General features: G+C 45.7%; 1 long non-coding RNA gene across 1 annotated transcript in view; it reads left to right on the forward strand.

Annotated features, from left to right (window-relative positions):
• Window positions 1-13,925, forward strand: part of LOC108637874 — a 46,731-nt gene that overhangs the window by 20,882 nt on the left and 11,924 nt on the right. Inside the window, exons 2-3 of the long non-coding RNA XR_001919383.1 lie at window positions 5,479-5,691; window positions 7,135-7,484. This is a non-coding gene — a long non-coding RNA (uncharacterized LOC108637874). The remainder of the gene's footprint in view (window positions 1-5,478; window positions 5,692-7,134; window positions 7,485-13,925) is intronic.

Genomic DNA, 13,925 nt, shown 5'->3' on the forward strand with positions numbered 1-13,925 from the left:
CTAAACAATCAAAGAACATTTGCTGATACATGCTGTAACATGGATGGATCTGAAAATAATTGTGCTGAATACAGGTCATGCAGAGACTTCCCTGGCAGTCCAGTGGCTAAGAATCCGCCCTCCACTGCAGGGCACCTGAGTTCAATCTCTGGTCCAGGAGCTGAGATCCCACATGCTGCAGGGCGACTAAGCCTGCGGGCCACAACTAGAGAAGCACTTGAGCCACAATGAAGACCCAGCACAGACAACATTTTTTTAAAGAAGTCATGCAGAAGATGATTCCACTTTTATGAAATTATAGACGATGCAGATAAATCCATAGCTTCAGAACTCAGATCAGCAGTTGTGTACAAACTGGGGTGAGGGTCCCAGAGAGGGATGGGGTGGAGGGATGACAGAGTGGCACAAGTAAGTAAGCAAGCTTCTTTATCCTTATCTCAATTTCAGTCCGAAACTCCCAGGCTTATATATAGGTCAAAACTTATGAAACAATATATTTTAAATACATGCATTCTATCTTATATCATGCATACCTCCCTAAAAGTTTTTAAAATAGCATTTTTACTGCTGTAGCTTAGAGGCTAAGTTGTGGCTGACTCTTTGTGACCCGATGAACTGTAGCCTCCTAGCCTCCTCTGTTCATGGGATTTCGCAGGGAAAAATACAGGAATTGGTTGCCATTTCTTTCTCCAGGGGACCTTCCTGACCCAGGGAATCCAACCTGCATCTCCTGCATTGGCAGGCGGATTCTTTACCACTGAGCCACCTGGGAAGCTGATAATACCATTTGACACATGGTAAATGTTTGATAAGCACATTTGGTGAAGGCATTTCACTGCATTTGTGGCAGGGAGAACATCCCTTTCCTTTGTTGCCCATCCTTTCTTCCGCTTTTGCTTCCAAAGAACTAAATACATGGGGGAGGATGTGGCCCCCGGGGACCTAGTTACCCGGTGGCCGTGGGCTCTAGGTGCCTTACCCCTAAGAAGGGAGTGAGGTTTTGGGGCCATTCACTGCAGTTCTGCTCTGCAAAGTTCTTGCTTCTTGAGATCCCTGCATGGATGAAAAGGAAATGCTGCCGTTCATTTCAATAGACAGTTTGAAACAATCCACTTTAATGGGAACATGGCTTTAAGCTGCATCCTACAAGTTGATTACAAGGTAGTGTGGGAGAAGAGCTCACTGCTGTGGGAACTGAATGGGCCAGGGCTCGGAAACAGGAGGGAGCCTGTTATTTCAGGAAGTAGGACAAGACCGTGGGTCTTGTAGGCGGTGAAATGAACAGAATGAGATTAGGGATGCAAGCAGATACCCAATGGTGTGGGACTTCCTAGGACCATAGAAAAGTTTGCTTTTTTTCCCCTAAAAGTACCCCCTCCCCAAGAACAGTAGGAAGTGACTGGAGGTTTTTGAGCAGAAGAGTGACTTTGTCTTTGGTTTACTTGAAACAGTTCAGTCTGGAAGTCGGGTTGCTGTGTGGGGAGGAGATTCGAGGACCAGAAGAGTGCAAAGTGGGGTTCTACTGTGGAGGATGCTGTTTTCATCCAGGTGGGAGGTGATGCTGTCAGGGAAAAGGCTGAAACCTCTTGAAGGGCAGCCCTGGGGGCTTTCCCGGTGGTCCAGCGGTTGAGTCTCTGCCTTCCAGTTCAGGGGGCTCCAGTTTGATTCCTGATCGGGGAGCTAAGATCCCACGTGCAGTACAGCCAAATTTTTTTAAAGGAGAGGGGCAGCCCTGAGATAGTTTTTCCATGTAGGCTGAGTTGATCTGAGCAAAGCATCTGGAGGATTCTGGACTGGAACAGAGATTCTATGTCAGTTACGTTCATTGTGACTGGTGATCCTTTTAAAGCTGCTTTTGGAATACTCTGTCATGACCTATATGGGAAAAGAATCTTAAAAAAGTTAATATATATGTATGTATAAGTGATTCATTTTGCTCTACACCTGAAGCTAACACAACATCGTAAATCAACTATACTCAAATAAATTTTTTTAAGTTGCTTTTGGCAGACAGAAAAGTTACCCCTAGGAAGTTTCCAAGAATAAATCATTTTCTAGGAACTATAAATAGAGGTGCCGTTGCAGAAGATACACTTGGCAGCCTGTTGTGACACGTTGCTATCAAAATGGAGATAAACAATGTGAGCTGGGATGGCAAGCAGCAGGTTGGTTTGGCTGCCCAGTTGTTTTGAAGTCGACCTCTCTGATTATTGCCTAAGAGGCTCTGTGCCTCTCCAGTTGAGGGACCCCAGAGTCCCACCCACCCCTTATTGTCCCTCTCACATTCTGCAGTGTAACGTAAGGGTGGCATGGTGATGTTTTTTCCCTGCATCACTAACAGGTAGAACTTGTGTGTATTCCTTTTCTATTGTGAAGAGCAAGGAGATCAAACCAGTCAATCCTTAAGGAGATCAACCCTCAACATTCATTGGAAGGACTGATGATGAAACTGAAGCTGAAGCTCCAATACTTTGGCCACCTGATGCAAAGAGCCAACTCATTGGAAAAGACCCTGATGCTGGGAAAGATTGAGGGCAGGGAGAGAAGGGGCGGGCAGAGGATTAGATGGTTGGATGGTGTCATTGACTCAATAGACAGAAGTTTGAACAGACTCCAGGAGATAGTGAAGGACACTAAAGCCTGGTGTGCTGCAGTCCATGAGGGCTGCAAAGAGTCAGACACACCTGAGCAACAGACCAAAAGTTGTGAAGAAAAGCTGGGAAAAATGCAAGCCATCCTTTCCTTGGAACTGGATTTCAGCTCTCTCTACCGCGTGGGATAAAGCCTTTTAGAATCTTCCAGACATGCTGGATTATTCAGTAATCTTAACCTAGAAGACTGAAAGGAGACACTGACCAGATAGGAGGTCTTATGTGCTGATTTGAGAGACAGATTTTGTGTATCTTTCCTTTGCTCACTTGCTGTGTTGTGGCTAGTACCCTACTAAGCTTTTAGTTTTATTTTACTTACATATGATGAAAATTTAGATTCAACTGGAGTTAAGTAATGATGACTTTTCAGCTTGAAGCAGTGGTTTGGGAATTCCCTGGTGATGCATGGTTAGGATTCCACGCTTTCATTGCTGAGGCTCGGGTTCAATGAGTAGTCAGGGAACTAAGATCCCGCAACCCATGCCACGTGGCCAAAAAATAAAAATAAAGAACACACACACACAAAGTAAAAAAATAAGCTAAATAGTGCACAGGGAGGGTGTATATGTGTTTGTGTGTGAAAGTGTATCGATACGTGTGTGTATATCACATATGCGTATATTCCTATCATGTAAATACATTAGAAAAAAAACAAAATGAAGCTAACCCATCAGACTTAGAAATCTGACTTAGACTTTTAATTCTTAGAAACTTACAATAGGTTTAGTTCGTCTGGGAAGTTAGGCTTGAGTTGGCTTATAGAAAAGTATCAAGGAAGTCATTTTTTAAAAATAACTTTATTTCTTTATTGGTTTGCTGGGTCTTCATTGCTGCGGGGCTTTTCTCTAGTTGCTGGGAGCGGGGACTACTCTCTAGTTGAGGTGTGTGGGCTTCGCATTGTGGTGGCTTCTCTTGTGATGGAGCACGGGCTCTAGAGTGTGGACCTCAGTAGTCGCGGTTCCCAGGCTCAAGAGCACAGGCTCCTGGGCTTAGCATGTGGCATCTTCCTGGACCAGGGGTTGAACCCGTGTCTCCTGCATTGGTTGCCAGATTCTTTACCACTGCGCCACCAGGGAAGCCCATGCAAGTCATGCTTTGAAGACATGTCTAGAGTAAACTGTGTACCTGAGGATAACAGCGTCTGGACAACGGTGGTGAGGACTCTGTGTCTTCAGGTCTGAGCTCAGGCTTACCTGTTACCACAGTATCTGTCCATCGTGAGTGAGTGTCCATCAGCCGTCCTCAAAGGCTCAGAGACAGATCCCTGGGTGACACTGGGCAGGGATCCCCAAAGCCTCAGAGAAGTGCACACTCTTTGTAAAGGAAGGAGACTGGATGAGATAAAGTCACTGTTCTTTCTTCCCCAGGATTTCTAGTTCTGATCAGGGAACTGAGCTTTTCTGCATCATCACTTAGAAGTGAAAGTGTTAGTTGCTTAGTTGCATCCAACTCTGTGACTCCATGGACTGTAGCCCTCCAGGCTCTGTCCATGGAATTCTCCTGGCAAGAATACCGGAGTGGTTGCCGTTCCCTTCTCCAGGGGATCTTTCCAACCCAGGGATCGAACCTGGGTTTTCTGCATTGGAGGCAAATTCTTTACCATCTGAGCCACCAGACCCACATCCTTTTTGTTGTTGTTGTTATTAATGTCACTGACCTTCAACTACCCTGGACATCTGCACGTGTGACTTTATAAAGCCAGTGCAGCAGCACTGCCATGAAGATGAGAAGACCGTCAAAATCTGACCCAAGTCCCATCTACCTGCGGGTTCTCGAGACGCTTGCTGTTAGGAATCAGGAAGAAAGTGCACCTGTATTGTAGAGACTGTTTCTTTTCAATTTTAGAGAAAAGGAGAGGAAAAAAAGCAATTAGCACAGTCCTTTGAAGAATTACGCAGCATGGGTGATAGCAGCTGAGATAAAGAGTGAGGAATCATTTTATGAGTTATAATTCATGCTGAGAAATTGATCAAGGGTGAATAAAGTGGTAACTTTTAAAGCAGAAAGACGATTCTCTTTGCCTGTTTCTTTCAACTTAGGGATGCCTGGAGAAGTTCAGAGGGGAGGGATGAAAGAGATGAGGACTCAGACATGAGATAAAGTGCCATGCAATTCAAAACATTAGGAAGATTTAGAGGGATCCGTCAAACAAAGGCACCCAGCGGCTGTGATTCTCGGCTCTCAAGAGTGTACCTGGATTTGTGGAGAAAGATTTAGAAGCTTAATTTACATACATGAAAGTCCATTTTTAACTTCCAATGAAGAGGCTGTACCACCCAGTGTGGTATTACATCAGATATTCCCTGTATCTCACAGTAAATTTATTCTAGCCCTATCCTTCCTAACAGAATTGCAGAATGAGCTTTTCAGGTCAACTAATGTTTCTTCCACCTTCTCTCTTCCCTATCTCTCCTCTAACCCCCTTTTGCAGAGTGCTAATATCCCATTGGTCCTTCTTGTTTATTTTTCCTGACCTGGGCTTTACTAAGTCATTGGGAGGGATGGCTCATAGTATTTTTTATCCTTGTCTTTAGCCAGCCTGTGCTGATTAGGAATGCTTTTGTCTATAAGTTCCCAGGTGGCTCAGTGAGTAAAGAATTCACCTGTAATACAGGAGACATGGGTTCAATCCCTGGGTCGGGAAGATCCCCTGGAAGAGGAAATGGCAACCCTCTCCAGTATTCTGGCCTTGGAGAAATCCATGGACAGGAGCCTGGTGGGCTACAATCCATGGGGTTGCAAGAGTCAGACAAGACTGAGTGAATAACACTTTCACTTTCAGTACACAGTGATCACTATTATTATTACTATTATTATTTTCTTTCAGGAAGGCAAAGGCATTCCATAAGACTTCTGATCGTATCTCATTGGCCAGAGCTGAGCCTGACTTCCAGCAGATCATTGCCCTGGAGAACCGAGGTTACCCTTGTTGGCTGACACTGATTATGACTGATGTTTTGAGCTACAGAAGGGAGTAATTTTTCTGAGATCAAGGACATTCACATGCTATCGGATCAAATGGAGCTGTACTGCGAAGAAGGTGGGTAGATAAGGTACCAGAAAGGCAGAAGGCAGGGTCAGCCCTATACTATTTACGCCATTAAGTGTTGAAAGGGTCACTATTTTAAAGACGCCAATCAGGTGATCTGCCTGAGGAGGTATCTGCAGAGGTGGAAATAACAGTTTGCTCTGTATTAACTCAGACTTGCTTACTTCTTCAATTAGTAATAACCGAGCACCTACTGAGTCAAGGCTCTGTATGGGGCCCTCTGGACACAGTACTAAGCTAGGAGAGCCAAGACTCACGCTCGTGGAGTTCACAGTGTAGAATAGGAGACCCACCCTGACAAGCCAGTGAATAGATGACCTCAGAGACTGAGAAGGGCTGCCGGAAGCAGCCAAGGGTGGAGAGACTCACTGTTGTGGAGGCGAATGTCTGGTTCCCACTGAGCGGGGAAGTGGGGGAGGAGAGGCACGGAAAGGGCCTGATGTATTTGAACAGAGACCACAGTGATGACTAGAGATTGTATTAAATCAGTGACCACCATTGAATTATGAGGGAATGAGCAGGTTTTCCTGTTTATTAGGCATAATGTGTATGGTATAATGTACAGTTTCCCTGTCTACAGAAGTGGATCCAGATGATGGGTTACCATCACAGAGGGTCACCTCACACCAGTCTCCACTTGGTTGACTTCACTCCTCTGTACAAGCATCAGCCATGTTTCTATAAGATCCAGGCAAGGTATGAGCTAGGGGTGGGGGTGTGTGGAAAGGATGAGGCCACTAATATTAATAAAAGGCCCTCATCAGAGTAGTCTGCAGGGCACAGGGGACCTGTGGGTACCGGGTCCTAGGATGCCCTGAGTCTGCAGGTAACTGGTTCCAGCTGTGACCTGGTCAGTCCAACCATCCCCTTTCCTCTTCAGGGTGTGTCTTACTAACCCGTCTTTCAGGTCTGTCTGCTCTCTAGACATAGCATCAAGGGCTGACACAGGATGTGGGGACCCACTAGGTGACCTTGAGGGTCAGCTCTGATCATTCCTTTTAGTCTGCTCTGCCTTCTCTAATAGGAGTCGGCCCTGTTCCCGCCTCCGCTCAAGAGAGGTAACAAGTGAATAGAGAGGTGAAACATATGTCTGAAATCTGTGAAGCTGACAGACAGAACCAGAAACTATGCTGAGGTGAAACTGACATTCAGACAAAGAACACGGTTTATGCTTCTCCAGATGGATGAAATCAGCTGGATGAAGACTGGCGTGGGGTGGCCCTCTGTGACCAGATTTCATTGGCGGGGAAGGTAATCCATTATTTTGGATTTGCTTTTATAGACAGAAAGACTGGGATATATACATTATACCTAAGGAACAGGAAAGCCTGCTCATTCTCCCATAATTCAGATGGCAGCCACTGATTTAATACAATCTCTAGGGAACTGACTGGCATGTTTAGGTTTTGTGTGTATTTTTTTTTTTCCAAACAGAGATTAGTAGTTAGAAGGACTGTATGCCCTTTCATGAGAGCCATTTCAAGGATGCACCTCAAAAGAGCAGGCGTAATGACCTGGGATGCTGAGGGTGACTAAACCCCAGGAAGGCCTCTCTATAAACTCTCAGATGCCACAGGCTGGCAGAGGGGAGGTGAAGACCTGGTCCCTGTACACTGAAGACCAGCCCTGGAGGAAGTTACCTGCTAGTTAAACCACCACCTGTCCATCTGGAGTGGCTACCTCTTCCATCAGTCTGTCCCTGCCTTCTGGGTATGGATGGATTCCACCTGGAAAGCTCCTGAACCCACAGTCAGTGACAGATGTCAAAAAGAAAACAATACCAGGTAATGGGATCAGAAGCTGGAGTGGGTGGGGCTACTGTAGAGAAAAGGGCTACTCAGGGAGACCCTGCCAGGAGGGGTGTCCGAATCCCACAGCAGAGAAGGGGCCAAGTTGGCAAAGATTGGATGGGGGCCCAGAGGGGGGCAGTTCCAGGCAGGGGAACAGCAAATGCAACAGCTCAGAGGAGGGCCGTGTTTTGTGTATTTAAATGATTTCTATAGATTTTTATATTTAGTCATCACAGTAACAGAAGAGTTGGAATTAGTCCCCATAGTAAAATCAGTAACAACTTTAAGGAAATCATTTAGTGAAAGATCGAGGCCAGGGGTGTGGATCTCAAAATCTGTTCCTTGCTGAGCACTGAACTGCAGGTGGAGGTGTGCCGGTGAGGCTCATGTAATTTCCTGTTTATAGAAAGAGAGAAACTCCCAGAAGGAAGAAGAGATAGGGACTCAGATTCCCCTTCTGGCAGAACTATGTTAAACTTCAGGCATGACCTTGGTCGAGCCAGCTGACCTCCCTGTCTCAGTTCCAGGTCTCTTTATGTGCAGTAGTCTCTTCCCTTCTCACTTCCCAGGGTGGTTGTGAGAACTGCAGGTGCAAAGGGTCTCAGAGTCAGGACACGGTGTGGAAAGGAAGGCATAGTGGCTGTCACAGACACATGCCAGACTTCCTTGGGTCAAAAAGCTAATCGTGGCACGTCCCTGGTAGTCCAGTGGTTAAGAATCCACCTGCCAAGGCAGGAGACATAGCTTTGATCTCTGGTCTGGGAAAATCCCACAGTGCCTTGGGGCAACTAAGCCCCTGGGCCCCAACAGTGGAGCCTGTGCTCAACAAGAGAAGCCCCCGCTAGAGAAAGTCGGCATGCAGCAATGAAGACGCAGGGCAGCCAAATATATATACATAACTAATTAATCACAGCTGTTGTGTGTGATGGACTGGGTCTGCCATCCTGCATAAGCTATTAGGTCATTTGTCTAAGTAAAGAGTCCATTTCAAAATGAAGCAGCACGGGAGGAAGGAGGGGTGGGATGAACTGGGAGACTGGACCTCACATATATACTACTATATATAAAATAGATACCTAATGAGAACTTATTGTATACAGCTCAGGGAACTCTACTCAATGCCCTGTGGTGACCTAAATGGGAAGGAAATCCAAGAAAGAAGGATATATATATATCCGTTCGATGCTTGGGTCAGGAAGATCCCCTAGAGGAGGAAATGACAACCCATTCCAGTATTCTTGCCCAGAAAATCCCAAGGACAGAAGAGTCTGGTGGGCTACAGTCCATGAGACTGCAAAGAGTTGGACACAATGAGCAATTGAACATACGCACACACAGAGCTGATTCACTTTGCTGTATAGTGGAAGCTAGCCCAACACGGTAAAGCAACTATTCAGGGTCAGTTTCAGTTCAGTCGCTCAGTCGTGTCCGACTCTTTGTGACCCCATGAACCACAGCACGCCAGGCCTCCCTGTCCATCACCAATTCCTGGAGCTTACCCAAACTCATGACCATTGAGTCGGTGATGCCATCCAACCATCTCATCCTCTGTCATCCCCTTTTCCTCCCGCCCTTAATGTTTCCCAGCATCCGATAAAATTTTTTTTAAAAATGAAGCAGCAACTGATCAGGGGATTCTGAATACCATTTCCCAGGTCTCTTGGGAAACTGCACAAAAATCTGAGATATTCAGTGGCTGAGTTAGTGAGGAACCGTTGAAGGAAATTCGGGGCCAGGTAGTGAGTCCAAGTTCTCCCCCCTTCTAGCTGAGGATCTTTGAGGGACACAGCTTCTTGGAGCTTCTGTCAAGTGAGAACAGTCATCCAACTCAGTGGTTTCGAGGTATAGCCAGCATCTCATCTCCTGACATCACATGCCTTTTGCTTTCTGGGATGGGCAGGGGAGTTTCAGCATTTATAGCATCACTGATGAAAATCATTTCCAAATTCCATCACAGCATGCCAGTGTGGAAATTAGAGGAATTCCCTGGCAGTCCAGTGGTTAGGATTCCACATTTCCACTGCAGGGCGCAGGTTCGATTCCTGGTCTGGGAACTAAGATCTTGCAAGTAGCCTGTGCATGTATGCATGCACAGTTGTGTCTTTGAGACCCCATGGACCACAGCCCACCAGGCTCCTCTGTTCATGGGATTCTCCAGGCAGGAATACCGGAGTGGGTTGCCATTTCCTCTTCCAGGGGATCTTCTCAACCCAGGCATTGAACGGTGTCTTTTGCCTTTCCTGCATTGGCAGGCAGATTCTTAACCACTGTGCCACTTAGGAGGTGGGGTAAAAAAAAAAAAATTAGATCAGCTCTGGCATTAGCAAGCCCCTTGAACACTGAACAATATAAATTCCCTGGTTCAGGAACTGTCTCTATCCCCCACCATTCTCTATCTGCTTTCCTGATAAAGACAACTGCTTCTTAAATTGATCCATTAAGTAGAAGCATGGATTTTTTTCCTGTCTCATAATAGGATCAGCTCAAATCAAACATCCAAATCTGGTACCCCAGAGGCCTGTCTTCCAAATTGGATTTAGAGGAGTTCATTTCCAGGATCAGAAACTGAAGAAAATGGCTAAGCTGCTTGCGGTTTCCTGCTCCCATGCAACCATAAATATTCTCACTTTCCATCTTGGGAGGAGGCAGGCAGGGGCACTGTCCCCCCATCAACTCTGATAACAGACGATCCCTGAGTGGCCTGGGCAGGATGTCATAAAAGCCCAGTCTCATATCTGCGACCCCTTTAGACCCAGGGGCTCATTTTTGAGAACAGTATGTTGACAGCTTTGGAGAGGAGAGAGGAATATGGCTTTCCCAATGGCTCAATGGGTAACGAATCCATCTGTAATGCGGAAGACACAGGAGACTCAGGTTCAATCCCTGGGTCAGGAATATTCCCTGGAGGAGGAAATAGCAACCTGCTCCAGTATTCTTGCCTGGAGAATCCCATGAACAGAAGAGCCTGGAGGGCTACAGTCCATGGGGTCGAAAAAGTCAGACACAACTGACTGAACATGCATGCGTGTATATATACTTTCAGATTCTTTCCCATTGGAGGTTTTTACAAGATATTGAGTATAGTTCCCTGTGATATATACTAGGTCCTTGTTGATTATCCATCTTATATACATGAGTGTGTATTTGTTAGTCCCAAATTCCTCATTTAAATTTAGAGTTTGTGATTGTTTTTCAGTTTAAGAGATGTTGAGACAAATGGGATGCCAGATAGCTTCCCCAAACTCCTGAAGTATTTGTCAGAGGACAAAAAAGATTTTCTCTGCATGAAGGTGAAGGCAGTCCGATTTTGTGTTTTTCTAACAAGGTAAATGCCAGGGACGATTCGTTTCTGTCTCATTTTACGCAGCCTTGAGAAACGAGCCCACTTGCATGCTCTGAGACGTTGGCAAAGAAACGATAGAGCTGGCTTTGCTCTAACACTAGAAATCAGAAATAGCATTAGCGCCAGCGGGTCCATCCATATGTATTTGTGCCCTGAAGTATGACTCGGAAGAGCTGGAGCGGCATTCCAGAATTGCTTTGGATGATCATAATGTAGCAAATCATCTAATTTATAGATTAAGCTGGCTCAGTCAACATATCTCCTTGCCCTTTCATCTAAAGAAAATAAAAGGGTTGAATGATTGTCACCTAGGGCCAGAGTCACACGGTCCAGTGTCTAAATGTCCAGAGCATAAAATAGAAAGTTGACTGGACCAGGCACCCTTCTGAGAGCATCTGCTTCCAGTGGGTGGCAGTCAGTAAAACGGGAGATAGAATTTTCATAGAATTTGACTTATTGCTACCTTCTTTTAGCCTTATCTGAAAGATAACAATTCTAAGGGCTTTGGGGGAAAAAATAACTTTCCATAAGGTTTGCCCATAATAACACAACCTTCTTTCCATTATGCAGAGATATTTTTAAAAATATCTTAGCCAGACCAACTCTCCTGAGATGTGTCTGCTTCTAGGTGGGACATGGGGAGAGGGAAGGGGGCTTTGGCAGGCTCAGGGTTAAAGGGGAGGCGGGTAAACATTCAGACCTTCTCTCGCCAAGAATTTGCTACCATCTTCCTCCAGCGACCCATGTCACCTGCACATGATCAGCCCCACCCACCTCACCCTCCCAGAGTTCATGTTTTTTAATTTATTTTTTATTTTATATTAGGATCTACTTGGTTCACAGTGTTGTTTTAGTCTCAGGTGTACAGCAAGGTGGTTCAGCTATCCATCTACATCTGCCCATTCTTTCTCAGGTTCTTTTCCCATATAGGTTATTACAGAACACTGAGAGGATTCACCTGTGCTACACAGTAGGTCCTTGTTGTAGAATTCTCTTTTATCATTGCGCTTTTGTTCAGTCACCCAGTCGTGTCTGACTCCTAGCAACCTCATGGACTTCAGCCCGCCAGGCTTCCCTGTCCTTCACCATCGCCCGGAGCTTGCTCAGACTCATGTCCGTTGAGTCAGTGATGCCATCTGACTATCTCATCCTCTGTCATCCCCTTCTCCTCTTGCCCTCAGTCTTCCCCAGCATCAGGGTCTTTTCTAATGAGTCCGCTCTTCACATCAGGTGGCCAAATATGGGAGCTTCAGCTTTGACATCAGTCCTTCCAGTGAATATTCAGAATTGGTTTCCTTTAGAATTGACTGGTTTGATCTCCTTGCAGTCCAAGAAACTTTCTTTGGCGCTCAACCTTTTTTATGGTCCAACTCTCACATCCATATGTGGCTACTGGAAGAAGCATTGTATACAGTTACTCAAGTACCATCTGTGCTTTGGGCCCTCTCCTTGATTTTCGGTATAAGGCATACAAAAGGTACCCATCACTTACCTTCAAGATATTTACAGTGAAGCTGAGAGATATTAGCTGACCATGTTCCTGTATGCTAAGAGGAAGTATTTAAAAGTGATATGATTATATATTTAGACAAAGAGCTAATTCTCCCAAGAGGAAAATGTTTCATCAGGGAAGGCTTTCAAGTAAAGATAACATTGAAATGGGGTTTTGAAGGCTGGGAAGGAGTTTGCTAGGGAGAACAAAGACCTGTGAGTAATAAAGCAATAGTTACTCTTAATTGAGCACCAACTATGTGCCGCATGTACCTTGACATGTTCAAAATGTCTTATTACTATTAATCAAGGCAACAGTATGAGTTATAGAAAGCATTATACCCATTTTACAGACTAGGAAAATTGACTCTCCCTGGGTAGCTTTTGAAACAGGAAGACTGTTCCTAAAACCTGGGTTCTGGGTTATCATATCACACTGCTGTTCTGGAAAGAGAGAAATCTGATGACACAGGAATGGTTGAAGAAAATGTGTGTATCTCACCTGCCCAAGGATTGGGTTGTGTGTGACTCACCAGCCCTGTGACTTTCTGAACCTCAGCTTTTTCACAAAGCCAGATGGGCAAGTGTCCTCTCTCCCAGGGGCTTATGAGAATCCCTTTCCTTTGTGTTCCTCTCTTTCCTTCTCCTCCTCCTTTCTTCCCAACACGTGTCTGAGTATCTATTACCTGCCAGATACCTGATAAGCCCTGGAAATGCAGCTTAAAGGGGGTCGGGTGAAGAGGGGTTCTCAGTGCTGGATCCAAGTGACTCAGCCGCGGCTAATGGTCACAGGGCACTAAGCGCCAGGCGTGGATGGACCAGTGGTCCTCTGGGGAGCCCAGGGCACTGCCGGGCATTGACCACAGCATCCCTGGGTCAGAGGTCTGTGTGCCTCTCCTTGTCTGTATCTTTTTGACTCTTTTTCTGTATCCCTTTATTAAAAATTTTTTTTGGTTTACTTTTGGCTGCACTGGGTCTTAGTTGAGACATGAAGGCTTTTCTCTACTTGCAGCACACGGAGTTAATTGCCGAGACATGTGGGATCTTAGTTCAGGAATTAGACCAGGAATCAAACTTGCATCCTCCTGCATTGGAAAACAAATTTTTAACCACCGGACCACCCAGGAAATCCCTCTCTGCATCTCATGATCTGTCTTGCCATCACCTTGTTCTGCTGGTTTTTATTTCTCTCTGTGTCCTTAACTCTCTTCTCTCCTAGATTAGCTCTCTTTAGGAAGCAGTCTGGCTTCCTCAGTCTTCCCCTCTGTTGACTCTGTCTTCTGCTGTATGTTCTGTCTTGCTTCTTGATGTCTTCCTGTCTGCCTTCCTGCTTTTCTGTCTTTGACTCGATTTAAGCATTTGGTTCTCAGTCTATGTTTCTCTCTCATCCTGTGTCTGTTTCTTTTTCGAGGGAGGCTGTGCTGGGTCCTTGTTACAGTGCGTGGCCTTCTCTAGTTGCAGCGTGTGAGCTTCATTGCCCTGTCGCATGTGGGATCTTAGTTCTCCAACCAGGGATCAAATCTGCAGCCCTTGCATTGGAAGGTGAATTTTTAACCACTGGCCCACCAGGGAAGTCCCCCTCTATGTCTGTTTCTAGCACC

This window comes from Capra hircus, chromosome 17, assembly GCF_001704415.2.
Source record: "Capra hircus breed San Clemente chromosome 17, ASM170441v1, whole genome shotgun sequence".
Classification (NCBI taxonomy): Eukaryota; Metazoa; Chordata; class Mammalia; order Artiodactyla; family Bovidae; genus Capra; species Capra hircus.